This window comes from Bubalus bubalis, chromosome 12 (assembly GCF_019923935.1).
Source record: "Bubalus bubalis isolate 160015118507 breed Murrah chromosome 12, NDDB_SH_1, whole genome shotgun sequence".
Taxonomy (NCBI): Eukaryota; Metazoa; Chordata; class Mammalia; order Artiodactyla; family Bovidae; genus Bubalus; species Bubalus bubalis.
Window position 1 is genome coordinate 64,466,001 of NC_059168.1, and position 16,478 is coordinate 64,482,478.

The following is a 16,478-nucleotide window of genomic DNA, read 5'->3' on the forward strand; positions in this document are numbered from 1 at the left end:
TTTAATAAAATGCTGAAGGGCAGGTTGGGTGTAGATCAGTCGTAATTATTGGCAACAACATGATGTATTGAAATACACAATATGAATATGAAAAATATAAACTCCTGTTGAGTTGTTAGCTTGTCATAGAAACCCTGGCTGATGCAGCTTGAAGTTAGATTTTGACAGAAAAATGAGATGAGAAAAGTTTGATGCATTGTAATAATTCTTTCATTCCCTCGCTGAACTAATTTTATGCCTTTTTAATTGACATAAGTAATATATACTACCTGCCTTGGCTGACTAAGGACAGAGCAGATGGGATTTGGTGGGGAGAGGGGATCACAGGGAGAATTTAAATGTAAAACAACAAGACAGATTTGATTAAGAGAAAATTTGAATTAAAAGAAATAACTTTTGACTTGTGTGTTTGGTCTGTGTATCAGAGTACAAACAGGAGAAATCGTAAAATGGTTGGTACTAGCACTTTGTAGGAATTGGGCTCTGGGATGGAATGTGACATTTATTAGATGAGACATTGTAGCAAAAATCTATGCCAAGACATTTTTTGAGAATTGAGGCAATTATGCAAATAATTTGGGTAAAAATATTTTACCTAAATTATCCAACTATTTGAGGTAACTGCATGTTTTTAAAAAAATCAACCTCCATAACTAATGGCCTAAACATTTCTATCTACTAGCATGCTATGGTAGACTTTGACTTAAAGCATAATAATTTTAAAAATATATTAATAATGTGTGCTATAAATGTGTGTGTCTTCTTCCTTTGCTCTCTCACTCCCAATTATGTTTTGAGCCAAAAATGATAAAAATAGCATTTGATGCCTTTGTCTTATTGTTTTTTCATTGTTGTTCTGGTTGCAATAAATACTTCAGTTATATCAGGGTAAAACTATTACTAATATGTTGACTGTCATTTAGGTGGAAACTTCTTAAATTTTTAGATTAGATGGTTATGTAGACCTTTTCATATGAAGGCAGAACTTTGAAGAAAACAAACACACATATGCACAATGTCAATACTGGGTTCTTTTCTCTCCTGAATACACCAACTTTATTCTTTTATATTGAAAATATGAGTGTAGAATGGTCAAATAAAGGCTCCCTTATATGTTTTCACAGCCATGTTGCAGACTTGGGAATTCCATATGATGAAAACTTGTGCCTGCAATTGTATCTTACTTGCTGCATGTCTCAGATGCCTCCTGCCTCAGCAGAGTTCTAGCCTAGAGTGTACTGAATAAATGTTACATTGTCTTTGGGCTAAAAGCCCTTCTCATCTGTGCACTTTCCCATTAAGGCCTAATGTTCCATGATTACTCTGTTGTCTCTCAGAGGGCAATGGGTTTTAGGTGCAAAATACATAGTTAAAAGAAATACAGCGTTGATGTGGACAGAAGAATCCCTCTCCATCAATAGAGTGCCTAAGATTTCAGGGAACATGGGAACTCCAAGATGACACTTTACAGAACCATCATAGCTCTTCAAGTTCTCAGATTTAGTACACATACCAGATTTTCCTAGTTTTTTCATTTGTTGTCTTCAAAACTACAAAGCATTCAGGCATTACTTCCCATTGATTACCAGTGGCAGGGGAAGTATGTTATCTTTGGAGGTTTCAGCCATTGGTAGGTAAAAATGTAAACTTATTTTTTTAATAGGATCACTCTTATTATAATAAACAGATTCAACTGTAAAAGGTCAAGTTTCTTTCTGAATTATGGTAATAATGTAACAAATACTTTTATAAGTAATCAAAGATTCTATAAATATAGGTACCTGTGTAGATGTAAATGTTAAAACATTCACAAATTATCCTTTCAACTTCTGAGATCTAAAAATCAATAGGGGGTCACAGGGTTTCATAGAATTGCTCTGCTTTTTCTTCCAACAATTTAATAATACATTTTACAGATGTTGTTTAAACATTAGGCACAGATTGTTTTGTCAATAAAACTAAACAGAGGCATGACACAAAAGCAAGGAAAACAGATGTAAAGAGAAAAAAGAGAGCACCAAGCAAGGAGTCATTTGTCTCCTATTCACTACAAAATGAAAGTGCAGAGTATACAGTCATTTTCCTTGCCTAGGAATCACCTAGGGATGGAACCACTTCACACGTAAGAGGTAATTTTATTAAGCAGGTGGGCTAACTTCTTCCCTTGAGAATTCAAGTGTAACCTACATTTAAGGTAGACTTCCTAACTGATCAATGGAGTAACAGGTGCAGTATTTTTAAAAGAAGGAGGAAGAGAAGGAAACACAAATAGAACAGCTCTCCAGCATCTCTCAGAATGGGTTGTTGTTCTCCAAGCCATAGTTAATTGCTATGCTTTTCACCTGGAGTGTCAGTTCTAATAATATTACCTTTACAGGAGCTTACTCTGGGCTTAGATTAGAGCAATCAGTAATACTCACTAGATAAAATACTGTCTAGTTGCCCATGAGAAAATATTGAAATCAGTCAAAAAATGTATAGCTTGTATATTATTGCCTCAGACAGAGCTGGCGAGGCGCCAGGCAGGCAGGGTATTATTTAGGAAAGCTGAGCAAATAGCTCGCAGGGAAAAGAGCTGTGAATTTGAAACCTTCAGGTATTGTCATGTCAGAGAGTCTTAGGAGTTCAACGGAGATGCTGCTTTTGTCTGCAGATTTTAAAAAATTTCCAGCAAACAAGCCTCTTTGAAAATGACTCTGCAGTCTGTGAAATATACTTTGTTATAGGTCTTTTTCCTTAGTTTACTCAGAGGTTTCCCCCGCTGTGTTCAATCAGATGGCTAATACTAGGAAAAATGGAAACTCCTCATGAAAGGGTAGGTATTGGCCCACTGCACCACATGGAAAAACCCTGCCCCTTCCACCAGACCAGGACCCTGAGTCTAGGTGAGAAGAGAAACAGGAAGGGGTGGGTTGTAGGAAGATGGATTAGAAAGTCCAAACACTGTTTTGTGTATCTGCTGTTTCTCCTCTAGCCAACATTCAAAGCCAGTCTCTGAGCTTTTCAGGACAAGAGTGTGACGTCTGGAGCTTAGAGTTGGTATGGCCTGAGGATGCTTTCGGGACCACTTAGGGTTGGGGTTCAAGCAAGGCACAGAGAAGAGTGAGCTGGGAGACTGATTCCATCATGAACCCAGTGTTCCTCGACATCCCTTTCAAGGCAGTGAAACCAGTGGCTTGGTGCTTGACCTTGAACATGGTGTGGAGGTCAGTAGGACTTGGTGCAAGTCGTAGTTAAGCAGGAACTCCTGGGGTGTCACCCAGCCAGCAGAGGGTGATTAACCATTGGGTCATTAACCATCAAGCACTGTTCTCGGAGCTGACTCCCTTGCAGAGAGTGTGGGAAATGGGCTGAGAGGCACCCTGGTCAAGGAGAAAAGCTCCAGCATCCACAGGTCTAAGGGTGGCTCAGAGGATAAAGAGTCTGCCTGCAATGCAGAAGACTTGGATTTGATCCCTGGGTCAGGAAGATGCCCGGTAGGAGGAAATGGCAACCCTTCCAGTGTTCTTGCCTGGAGAATTCCATGGATAGAGGAGGCTGGCAGGCTACAGTCCCTGGGGTCGCAAAAAGACACGACTGAGCAACTAACACACAAGGGACAAATTCCCATGAAAGCCTCATGACAACACAGCATTTACATAGAGGGAGTCAGGGAAGGGAATATATGCAGGGGAAAGAACATTTGGAGTCCAAACATGTCATCTGCTGTCCCCACTCCTCACCAATTAGATGCATGTCCTTGATCAACTCCCTTTGTCTCCCTGGGCAACAGCTTCCTCTGCCTTAAATGGATGGGTAGGGCTGAGGAATTGGTGGGACTCTAAGCCTCTTCCAGCCCTAATATTCTAGGTAGTGTAAAAAAGTGAACGGAAGCAAGGTGAATGTTCTGAAACTGATTTTTATTCCCGTTTTACATTAGAAGTGAAAAAAAAAAGAAAAAACCCACACAACAGGGCCTTTGATAAACAGACGAAAAGGATTATTCATTAAAAAGTTGTTACTTTTCTTCATCTTAAATAAGCAAATCTAGCCCTTAAAATAAAAACTAGATGAAATTAAACATTATCGCAAGACATGGAAAACATGCGTGCTGTCACTTTTGGGTTCATAATAAAGATAAATCAGTTGTTTTTAGCAGTGCGCTCTGAGTCTGTGAAGGGCATGACAGATAATAGGCTTGGAATTTCTGAAGTTATTGTACAGTAAAATTTGTTTTTTCCTCAGGCATTCAATCTTTTTTCTCTAGTGATTTTGTACATGACAAACTTTTTAGTGGGTGCATTAATAATCTATAAGTAATGGGTTGTCAGGTGTCAGTTAGATAAGATTAAAAGACTGTTTAAGCATTATCCATTTGCTTCTTTGCATGAGTTTTATAGGTCAAGAGAAATAACTTTTTGAATTGTGGTTGTTTGCACATGCTGGTTTTTCCTCCCTCTCTCCCTCACTCCCTCTCTCTCTCTCTTTCTCTCCCTCTCTCTCTTTCTCTCGTTTGGCTCTGGTCCAGAAGTACTTGCAAGAACTGTATTACATTACATAAATCCTGCATGTAGGAGCAGATTCGAAACTCACACTGTGTGAATCAAGGGGACGCATGTCTCCGCTGACTTCTGTAAACTTTTTAGTTTTGAAAATGTTACTCTTTCTCTTCTCAAAGGAAACTTTGTCAGGGGAAGCCTCCTCAGTAGAGGAACTGAAGCTCCCAGCCTGAGGAGTTTCCTAGCAAGTCAGGTTGAGGTCTATTCTTGTCAAATCTGTCTTAAGTGTGTTTACATATAGTTTGCCTTTCTGGTATTTTCTGCTTGCACAGACCTGATCTCCACCTATTTTGTGTCAACAGTTGCTGGGGCTGGTGTTGGGTGATTAACCATTGAGCACTGGGCCCTGGAGCTGTGCCCACAGAGAAGACCCCCTCTCCCCTTGCGCTTACATCACCCTCTGGCTTCAGGCTGCACCTACATAAAACAAACAGCATTTCTGAGTGGTTAAAGAGGCAGTCTGAAACAGTAAAAAAAATGGGGCAAATGTTGCCTTCTTGTTAAATAAGACAGTTTTCTCAAAAATGGAGAGGAGGCAGGGGTGCTGGGACGGAAGTGTTTCTGAGGGCAAATGTGGTCTTGGATCTGCATGATTCCGATGGGCAAATGCCTGGAGCTTTGTGTAGACACTTAGGGTGGTTTTTTTTTCTTTCTTTCTTTTTTTAATTTTTAAGGGGCAAGAGAATTAAAAAAAAAATCTAACAAAAACACGCCAACAACATGGATGTTTGTAACTTTGGCAAGTACAGGACTGTCACACTCCATGCCCTCATGGTCTTTGGGTATTTTCCTCCTGATTTTATGTCCATTCTTATGAGGTCTTTAAGCCTGACCCATTAATGTGGGAAATAATGAACTCTGTTGGGCTCTAGACACCTGAACAATAACAAATAAGCAAAAATACCTTAATCGGTTCCCCTCTTTGAGAACTCCTTTTCCCTTTTACCCTCTTAACCAGTGTGGCTGAAGGACCTAATGCCTCGTAAGATTAGATCCTGTCACCGAAGAAGGAAAAAAGTACTTCCTTTTGCAAATACATTAACTCTTTCAGGCCCATGGGAATTATTGGTCTTGGATTCCAAATGTAACTTAGCTCAAAAATGAACTTCCTGTCATGGGCGATGTCTGGCATTCTATTGATTTGGTCACTATTTTTCAAGAATAATATATTGCCAAAGGATGGAATTAAATGCACCATGATTAAAAACAAATATCTTTAAGTTTCCAGTATGTTCTACTTTAGGATGCTGATTTGAATGTAAATGAATAGTTTTGAGGGTTGTTGTTTAGTTGAAGGGTTTTGTTGGCCTGTATCACTAGAACATCTGCTACGGTTGACTGTATTTGATCCCTAGTTTGAGTCAGAATTCATACGTACTTGGAAAGGGTAGGGAGAAGGAAATATTGTAAAGCTAATGGAAAGAATTGTGTGGATCCAAAGATGTTGGGTCTCAGCCCCCACGGCTGGTCACCTGGCAGGATTGTGTACAGAATGGACAGTGCGATGGGTTATGGCTAGGATTCCCATCCTCAAGGCCAAGTAGCGGCTGGAGGGAGTGGCCAGAAAAGACAGATCAGAATCATTCTGAGTGAATGTAGTATAAAAAAGCATCTTGAGGATTAACTTGATTTTTGTCATGCTATTTCTCCTGAAATAGTAAGTTAACAAAGAGATAGGAGATTTTGAAGTTTATCAAAGGGAGCATGGATTAAAATTTTAGAAACACTGCAATAGAACCACAGAGTCCAAGTCTGGATGGGATTGTAGCATCCTTTGACAGATGAGGCTCAGGGCCTTACGATGTTACATTCTTAATTAGAGGTGGGAAGGGGGCTGACTCCTGGTTCAGTGTCTCTTGCAGTCCACCATTATGTAGTTTTCTTTTTAATTAGTTGATTTTTTTTTTTTTTGGCTGTGTTGGGTCTTCGTTACTGTGCACAGCCTTTCTCTATTGCAGCCAGCAGAGACTACTCCTTAGTTTTATATCGCAGCCTTCTCACTGTGGTAACTTCTCTTGCTGCAGAGCATGGGCTCTAGGTACATGGGCTTCAGGAGTTGCAGCACATAGGTTCAGTAGTTGTGGCACAGGGCCCAGCTGTCCTGTGGCATGTGGGATCTTCCCAGATCAGGGATTGAACCAGTGTCCCCTGCATTGGCAGAAGGATTCTTTACCCCTGAGCCATGAGGGAAGTCCCATTATGTATTTTTAAGAGCTTTATTGAGATATAATTCACATACTATGCAATTTACTCATTTAAAGTGGTTCAGTGAGATTCATTTTGATATTTGGCAAAACTAATACAGTTATGTAAAGTTTAAAAATAAAATAAAATTTAAAAAAAAAGATAGCAAAAAAAAATAATAATAAAGTGGTTCAGTGGTTTTAAGTATAGTCACAGATATGTGCAATCATCCTCAGAGTCCATTTGAGAACAATTTCATCACCTCAAAAAGAAACCCTCTACCCTTCACCCTCCATACTTCCATCCCCAACGATGTCACAGATCTACTTTCTGTCTCTATGGTGATTTAGTCACTAAATTGTGTCCGAGTCTTATGACCCCATGGACTGTAGACCACCAGACTCCTCTATCCATGGGTTGCCTATTCTGGACAGTTCATATAAATGTGATCATGATATCTCTGGTCTTTTATGACTGGTTTCCTTCATTTAGCATTATATTTTCAAGTTTCATTTACTTTGAAGCATGTGCCATACTTTATTCCTGTTTATGACTGAATAATGTTTCATTGTATGGATATACCACATTTTCTTTATTAGTTCATTCATTGATGGACATTTGGGTTGTTTCCATCTTTCGCTGGCCTAAGAATTAGTTTATAAGCTTTTGTACCATTAGATACTTTTGAGAATCATAATGACAGTATCCTCAGCAAACTTCCATAAACATTCACCCATTTGATCATCACAGTTCCATCACCTAAATACTGCTATAATCTCAGAACCAGGAAGTGGCAGTTTTCCTACTCAGTTGTCATATGCTTTCCACTGGACACTGTTCTCATTCTTCCTGCCCTTGGCCAGTGTTTTGACTGTGATAATTAGGAGCAGTGGTGTTCAAAGGAAAGGATGGCAGCTCAGAAGTGAAATGTACATTCTCTGAACTTTCCCCAGTGTGACTTTGATGACCATAAACATTTTTCAAAGATTTGACAAATTCCATGAGGAGGTCATTTTGTTGGCTTTATTGTCCTCATTTGAAAGATTTTGTCATGTCCCTCAATTGAGAGCTTTTGCCTTTTCAAGTGGATCCATTTACATATAAGGACCTACAGGTTACATATTGATATACAGTACATAAAGCTTAGGTTTCAAACTTTACTAATTGAAACAGAAGTTACAGTGAACATTCTAAGGAATAGACAGTAGGCCTCCATTCAGGTCAAACCTAATCTGTAACCAGGTGAAAAAAGAAATCAAGCTAAATTTTGATATACCTTCTCTTAGCATGAGTGGAGACTCCAGGCCTCTAAATTTCTTAATTAGTGAAGGCTTGGAGTGTGGAGGCAAATAAAGGAGAGATTCTAGAGAAAGGAAAGAGCTGAAAGATTCTCCAGATTGGCACTAGGATTCTAGAATACCTTATGCGTGCTCGGCTGGTCACTTAACACAAAAGAGTTTCAGTTCCAGTCATTCAGGGGAAATTCTATTTTGGGGGAAAAAGTGAATATTTGATTACTAGGGTAACACATACACCCTGATTCCTTGGGACATTCACGGTTTATGCCTGGTGCCCAGCATAATTATCAATAACTTTTCTTTACTCCTTTTTTTTTTTTTTTTTTTTTGGCTGTGCTGGATCTTCTTTGTGGTGTGTGGGCTCTAGAGCATGTGGACTTAGTAGGTGTGATGCTCTGATTTGGTTTGCCTTGAGTCATGTGGGATCTTAGGTCCCAAACCAGGGATCAAACCCATGTCCCCTGCATTGGAAGACAGATTCTTAACCACTAGACCACCAAGGAAGTCCCTAATGTCCCTTTAGTCTTAAAAGTGTCCCAGCATAGATGATAAATTATCTGGTTATCCTACTTATAATGGAAATTGACAGAACATTAAGATTTGTTTTAATAACTGTGTACTTATTCTGTAATGTTTAAGGGATGTTTAGTAAGATGCAATTTTATTGACTTTTGTGAATATAGGAAAATGAGAATTTATATGATTCAGCTTAAATAGACACATTTGTTCTTTGAAGATATTATTGTACCTAATTTAGGTTTTTGTTAGTAAAAGAGGTTTTGCTGTATTATCCTAGATTATCCTATTGCTTATACATTGTGCTAATAATCACTCTAATTTCACATACTCTAAGTTAACCGCTTTTAAAATATTTATTAGGTTAAACAAAATCAAATTTGGTAACTTGTCTGTCACTTGTAAGTAAATATTTTATAAATGCTATTTTGTTCCCTATGCTTTATATGGATACTTACAGTATGTATAACTACTGGATATTTCTTATGCTAAGTCTAGTGATACATCCCTATAATTCATTCCATTGAGTTTGGAGCCTAAGGTTTTAGTGATCTAGAAGACAGCAAAGGAAATAGAGATCCCCACCTAAGAGAGCCACCCTTGCTTTGAATTCAGTTCAGATTAAAGGATTTAGCAAACTGAGCTGCTTCTTTTTTTTTTTAGAGTGAAGAAAATCATTTTCCAATTTGCTTTCAAGGAAAACTTTCTGTAATATATAACCAAGTGATGATGTATTTGCAAGCTATTTCAACTTATAAAGTCCAAAATGATGCTTGGATTTTGTTTTTACTTTGCATTACAATTTTCAACTAATTAGCGACTTCTTTTTTTCACTAGTTGCTTGGAAGAAAATTTTATATGTGATTAACTTTCTCAACTGTCTTAGTTTCAGCTTTTTTTAAGAGTAGTTTGACAAATACACCTATCACTTCTAGAGAAGGGGAACCTTTTCAGACCTCTGATGGATGGGCTTATTGTGATTTGAACAAATTCCAATAGTATGTTTCTAGAGTAGAAGGAGAGCAAAACACGTGCTTTCTTCTTCCCTCCCGTTCATTCACCTCCCCCAACCCCAGACGCACAGATGATGTATTGCAGTCCTGGAACTGTCGGATCCTGGAGGAGGTTGAGAAACTGGAAGACAGTGCCAAAAACATGATTTCATAAGGTTTGACTTGAGATTGAGTCAACTTTTTTGAGCGTCTAAAAATCATGTTTCATGAAATTTTACTTCACAAAGAAAGGGAGTGTGGAAGGCTTGGACCCTAAAGCCTGCCAGTTACGGATCATTAAATCCAATAAGTAAATGTAAATCTAAAATAGAGAATTCCAACAAAAGATTTTGAAGTCAAATTTTTGTTTAAAAGAACAGAGTGTTATGTGGGAGATAGCTGGAATTCATTCCCTGAAAGGTTTGTTTATAAAACAGGCTTTAAAGTTATTAGGAAATGCTGACTTAAAAAAAAAAAAAAGAGTCGTATATGTAGTTTTCTTTAAATGGCTCTGATAAAATTGAAAGAAATGCTTCATAAGAAAATTCATGGAAAAAGAAAGAACGAAATTCTGGAATTCAGCAACTACTTTCCAAGATGGTAACTTATATTAGAAGCTATTTTACAAGACTTAATTCTGCCCTTAAAAATATTTATAGCAATGAATATAAGTAAAATGAATTATATAGCAATTAAATATTATACTTGCATGTTGTTCATGTTTAATTGAATAAAGAACAGTTCATGAAGAAATCACCAGTACTTAAGAAGGCATGGCATTAATTTTTATTATTAAATATATATGTAAGTATTCTTAAGTATACCTAAATATTAATCAAGATGATATAATTAATACTTTCTTTAATGGATAGTATAGGTATAGAAGGCATTTTTACTAACATATCCTGTTATTTAATGAAATTTTTTCTTAATAGTTAATAATTTTAGCTTCTTGAACAAAGAAGGGTACGTATTAGAGAATGGCATTTCTCCATACTTAAATGGATACCTACCTTTCTGCTGGCTAGTCGCTTATACCTGATTGGCAAGAAGCTCTTTGGAGATGACTGAGAGTCATGTCGTTGTTTAGAAACCACAGTATTTTGTGAGAATTTTATTTTGATTTCCATGAATAAGCTGTGGCATGCTAAAATAACAAAAGACGGTCTCCCTTAATCATCAGTGAATAAGTAGGGTGGTAAACACGGGGGAGTAGAATTGAGTAAAGGTGAAAATTATATTTTTGAGAGTAAGCAAGTAGTTTTTCCTTCCTTTTGTCAGTATTGTGGAGGACCAAAGGTTTAAGAGTATAGGAATAGGGTGAAGCCATGTAGGAAAATTGCCTGTGGAACTGGGCAAATAAACCTGGTGTTTGGGCCTAAAGGATGTCCACTATGATCTGGCCACCCCTCCGGTTCGCACCAAGAGAAGACTACATTTAAGAATCCAGTTTTGTGGAAAGGAATCTGGTCAGGGAGTGGAGGATAAACCGATGGACGAAGGTCAACTTTAGAACGCGGTGCTACCAGATCTGGCTCAGAAAACTATTCACATATCCAAAGATGAAGAATAAAGGAGATAGGTGGAATTAACAGAAGGGGGGAGAAAAAGTCCAATAATAAATAAACATCTAAGGGCAGAGACAAGAAAGAATAGAGCACAACTTCCTGTATTTCTTTTTAGCATAACTCAGGGTTCATCTTCCATTCTCCTTGTCTGATTCCTATTTTTTAAAAAATGCAGATGGTAAAACTCAGTTTTTAGATGATCCCATGTCTCAGATATTTAAGACTTTTGCTCCCCTTTCAACCTCCTACTGCCCCCTTAATAGGACTTGAGTTCTAACCAAATAACTAGGTAAAAAGAAATACACCTCTGTTTATTTTGACATGGAATAAAGCTCTAAAGCCAATCCATTATCTTCCTTTCCTTTGTAAAACTTCTTGTTTTGAGAAAGGAGACCATTTGGTCACAGGAGGAAATTCTAATCCATGATTCCATGAAAAAAGGAAATTTAAGAATTCTTTCTCTAATTCAGTTTTCAACCACCTACAAGGTGTCCAGTTCTTAGTGCTTCACAAAAGAAGACTGTTTTCAAAGCAAAACGGGATTTTTAAAAACATATACCTTGATGTTTGGAATGAAATGTGGAAATGCAAACAGGATGTTTCTCAACCTTAAAGGATATTTAACTAAAAGGATTACTTTGTAAAATGCCCAATCTGTGGCAAATTTGAGCATCATTCTGTTGAGCCAAGGTGTGAAACTATTTTAATGAGTAAGAAAAGCAAACTGTTATTATATTCCTGACATTATATATCTGTGTTTTAAGGACTGTAATGCCTGGACATCAATATAAAATTCTAAAAGTTTCTTTTACATCTTTAAACAAATAAGCTTTTTAAAAATCACCTTATCAATATGGAAAATTCCAAAGATTGTGTGTATTTCATGGATATATTTCATGTTAAACTGTTTTATGGGTATTGAAGAATGTATTTTTTATTGTACATTCAGATTGGAATTTTTGTCATCCTCTTCATTTCTCTTCAAAAACATTGTTTTTTCTTATGTTCAAGCTCTAATATATATTTATGTATTCATACATATGAGTTTAAAATAACTATTTTACTAATGCTTCTTAAAATGACAGTGTTTTAGAAGGGAATATGTTCATGTGAGTTTACATAAAACCCAAAGATCTTTTTTTGGTTCTTAGTGTTTAGAAGATTCTTGATAATTTAGAATATTCCACAATGGAAAGTAAAGCATTCTGTCACAAAAGCAGGGAGGATGAGACACAAGGTCAAAGGGCATTTTGGAAACAAACAGCTGGACCAGTTTATTTAAACAGATACAGGGATGGGGGAACTGACCTCTGTTTGACTTATAGTGGGAGGAGCAAGTATGTCATTTTATTACTTTGCCCAGAAGGAAAATGTTTTCCTATCTGAATTCAACACAAGCCATCTAAACACATGACCTTGCTGTATATAGCTAATTCCAAAGAGAGTACATATAAGACATTCAAGGAAAATCATAAAATACACTGAATAGAGTCTAATGTTGGAATGGTTTTAGAATTGAAAAGGTGGTATTGTTTTTCAAAATAAAATATTTTGCTATTTATTCAGTTATTTTCAGATAAAGATGTCTACCATGACCCCAGATAATACTATGTATTTCATATAAGTATAGGAATTATAATTCAGTAGCATTCTGAGAGTTTACTATGTCCTACATGTACTGATAATGTCCATCATATTGAAACAAATATTGTTTTTAATTAAAGTTTACAAAAGTGAGGACTTCCAAATATACCTACTAATGTGGTCAAGAAGTTTGGATAAGATGATGTGTCCTTAGGTTTTCAAGGTTTAAAAATTTTTAGTTAATGACAGGATTCCCACCTATATACCTACATATCCTTTAGGTAGCCCACATCTGTGTTGTGAATAACAACAAATGGTTATTGCCACCCAAAGAGAAGCAACTAGCATCCTGTACCTGGGGGCCCTAACTAAGAGGCTGGGGTGAGATGTTTGCTCTCTCCACGGGGACCTGAGCAGGCCTGAAGTTGCTGCATTTAGTGTTGCTCGCAGAGGCATGCAGAGAGACTCAGCATTTTGAGCAGAGAGTGGCCCAAGGGGTGAGTGGACTCAAAATCCTAGAACTCACATTCTGGAAGGAACTTGTTAGGAATCACGGATGTTTAACCTAGGGAGAAGAGGGGAGACCTATGGGGCACAGTGGCTATAGTTCTAATGTTTGAAAGGCTAGCTGAAGAAGTGAGATTAGAATTGCTTAAATTACCCCCAAGAAGTTGTCCTGGTGAAAGGATTTTAGATCAGGTAAGACAGAACCTTCTAACAGTTACTGTGTCTGTAGAGGAAGCGGGCTCTCCGTTACGGTGACCGGTGCTGTATTAGAAATAGTCCAGCACCCAGAGAACAGATTTGTGGTTGCCAAAGAAAGGCGTGGGGGTGGGGAAGTGGGAAAGGGATGAACTGGGAGTCTGGGGTTAGCAGATGCAAACTAGCATATATAGAATAGATAACCAACAAGGTCCTACTGTGTAGCTCAGGGAACCATTTTCAATATCCTGTGATAAACCATAATGGAAAAGAATATGAAACAGAATGGGTATATGTGTATAACCGAGTCACTTTTCTGTGCAGCAGAAATTAATGCAACATTGTAAACCAACTATACTTGAATAAAATAAATTAAAAAAAAAAAAAGTCTAGCAGAGGCTACCCATCAACCTGGTAGGGATATCAGAGAGAGGGGATTCGTGTTAGTGACCAAGCTAGGTGATGATCAAACCTGATAGGTGGCTTTTCCGGCCCCATGGGTTAACTGTCATGGATTCAGACCTGAGATGGTTATCATGAACTGGTCTTTGGAAATCTGAACATATGAGTTTGAAGGAGGCAAGCTTGGGAATATAGATAACCCAATTTGCTGAGTCTTCTTAGGCATAGCTTTTTTTTTTGGTCTTTACACACAAGTAGTACAGTCATCAAAATCCCAAAGTCTCCAAAATGTTGTCATCCATATTCCTGGACCCAACAGTGAGGCTGTCGCCAGTGGTGACTGGCTCAAAATCAGCTCATGTTTAGATATCTAGTCCAGAATATTCTAGATGGGTGGCACAGTAGTGGCCATGCTCTGGTCAGGACATTGTGGTGGTGAGAGGGGTATGCTTGCTACCTTTTGCCAAATTATTAACATCTCTTGGGTTACATGTAACCTCAAATAAATCACTTAATTTCTCGGAACCTTGGCTTCTTCTCATCTGTTAAAAAAGACTCTCCTTATTTTTAGATAAGTAATATATATCCTTAAAATATTATGTTTTTAAAAGAACTTGAAAAAAGTTATCAGAGTTCCTTTCAAGAGAATGCAGATTTTGAATAATACCATAGATAAAGAGGCATTTTTGCTCTCTTACCTATGTTAGTTACTATGAAAATTACTCTTGGTATATGCAGAATATTAATATTAAATAATTTTCTGATTGGTCATGCAGCGAAGGCAGCTAATGAAAAAGCAGATTTTTTTTTTCATTTTAATTGGTTATTTCACATGGTGTTTGTGCTACACCTGTGCTTATAATGAGAATGGAGAATTAATCTAACCTTCTGCTCACATGATTCCAATTTTCATGGTTTATACAAGATAATGATAACCTGATTTGCAACACAATTTGTTGTAGATCTGTGTTTTAAATATTTTTATTAGAAGTTTGGAGACTTCATATATGAGAACCAATTTAATATATGTTGTCAATAAGAGTTAACACTAACCAATGTCTTTTGAGTTAGATTTCAGTTTCATTCGTTATTTTAATTACTTCTAAGATAAAGAACATAAGGATATAAGAAAGTTTAGAATCTTAAAATGTCATGAAGTATGCATTTTTTTATTTAAAAAACCTATGCCTGCCTGTTTGAAAGTGAAAGTGAAAACTGAAAGTTGCTCAGTTGTGTCCAACTCTTTGGGACCCAGTGGACTATACAGTCCATGGAATTCTCCAGGCCAGAATACTGGAGTTGGGTAGCCTTTTCCTTCTCTAGGGGATCTTCCCAACCCAGGGATCGAACCCAGGTCTCCCACACTGCAGGTGGATTATTTACCAGCTGAGCGACAAAGGAAGCCTGTTTAATGGCTTGTATTTCAGGAACTGTTTTCCTTCCTGAAGTGGGCAGACTTACCAACTAGGATTCATGCTGGAATGAAGGTCCTTTATGTATTTTTTTTTAAGTTTGTGGCAGCACAACATACCATGTGGGCTCTTGGTTCCCCAACCAGGAATCAAACTCACATCCCCTGCATTGGAAGTGCAGAGTCTTAACCACTGGACTGCCAGGGAAGTCCCTAGACTGTGGGTCCTTTAATTATTAACAGTACAGTATTAAAATCATTGTATTTTTTTATGTGGTACTCATGTTGGATATGAACTTCCCAGGTAGCTCAGTGGTAAAGAATCTGCCTGCAATACAGGAGATGTGGATTCAGTCCTTGGGTCAGGAAGATCCCCTGGAGAAGGAAATGGCAACCCACTTCAGTATTCTTGCCTGGAAATCCCATGGACAGAGGAGCCTGGGTAGGCTACAGTCCATGAGGCCTCAAAGAGTTGGACATGACTTAGCAACTGAGTACGCACACATGTTTGATATACTCAAATCTGAGTTGAGAATTAAAAGCAGTGTACTATTTCAGAATTGAATATATCCGATTCATTTTATGTATTTGATGTGAAATGCTTAGTATTACAGGGTGCAAAAACCTCTTACGAGAGAAATTTCATGAGCATAGCTTTGGACTATGTTAAAGCTTTCAGTGACTAGCCACTTTTTTAGGGGCTACAAAAATTGTTAAAATTTTCAGTGACTAGCCACTTTTTTAGAGGCTACAAAAATTGTAAAAAGAAATCTTATTAAGACACTTAAGTGTCTTCAAGATTTTTTATTATACATGTTCAGGAGTAGCTGGAGAAAGCAATATTTAAGTTCAATTACTGTATAGCCATGACCTTGTCTTGACCTCAGACTTGGCATGAGGAGTGCGCGCATGCGTGTGTGCGTGCGCATGCGTGTGTGCGTGCACACACACACACACACAGAGCCACCCCAAGAATTCTCTACCAGGAATGAATTTCTCTGAAGTCCCCAGCAGTGTGACTTAGTGGTGATAAACTCCAGACATTTTCTCATTTGATGGTGTGCTGCCATCCTGGTTCATTATCTTAATAGTGGGCATTAAAATAGAATTAGGTTTGCAAGAGGTAGGGAAGGTTTTGATAAAAATTGTAAAAAAGAAGTCAGAGAACAGAAGATTGAAATGTCACTAATTAGGAGAGGGAACAGATGCCCTTATGACCATCTCTCTCACAACACCAAATTTCCCCTCTTGCAGTTGAAAAGAATGGTAGCCAGTATTGTTTC

General features: G+C 37.6%; 1 protein-coding gene across 7 annotated transcripts in view; it reads left to right on the plus strand.

Moving 5' to 3' along the window:
• The window catches only part of MEIS1 (Meis homeobox 1), a 144,058-nt gene that overhangs the window by 122,107 nt on the left and 5,473 nt on the right, over window positions 1-16,478 (plus strand). The gene's annotated exons all lie outside the window — the stretch shown is intronic.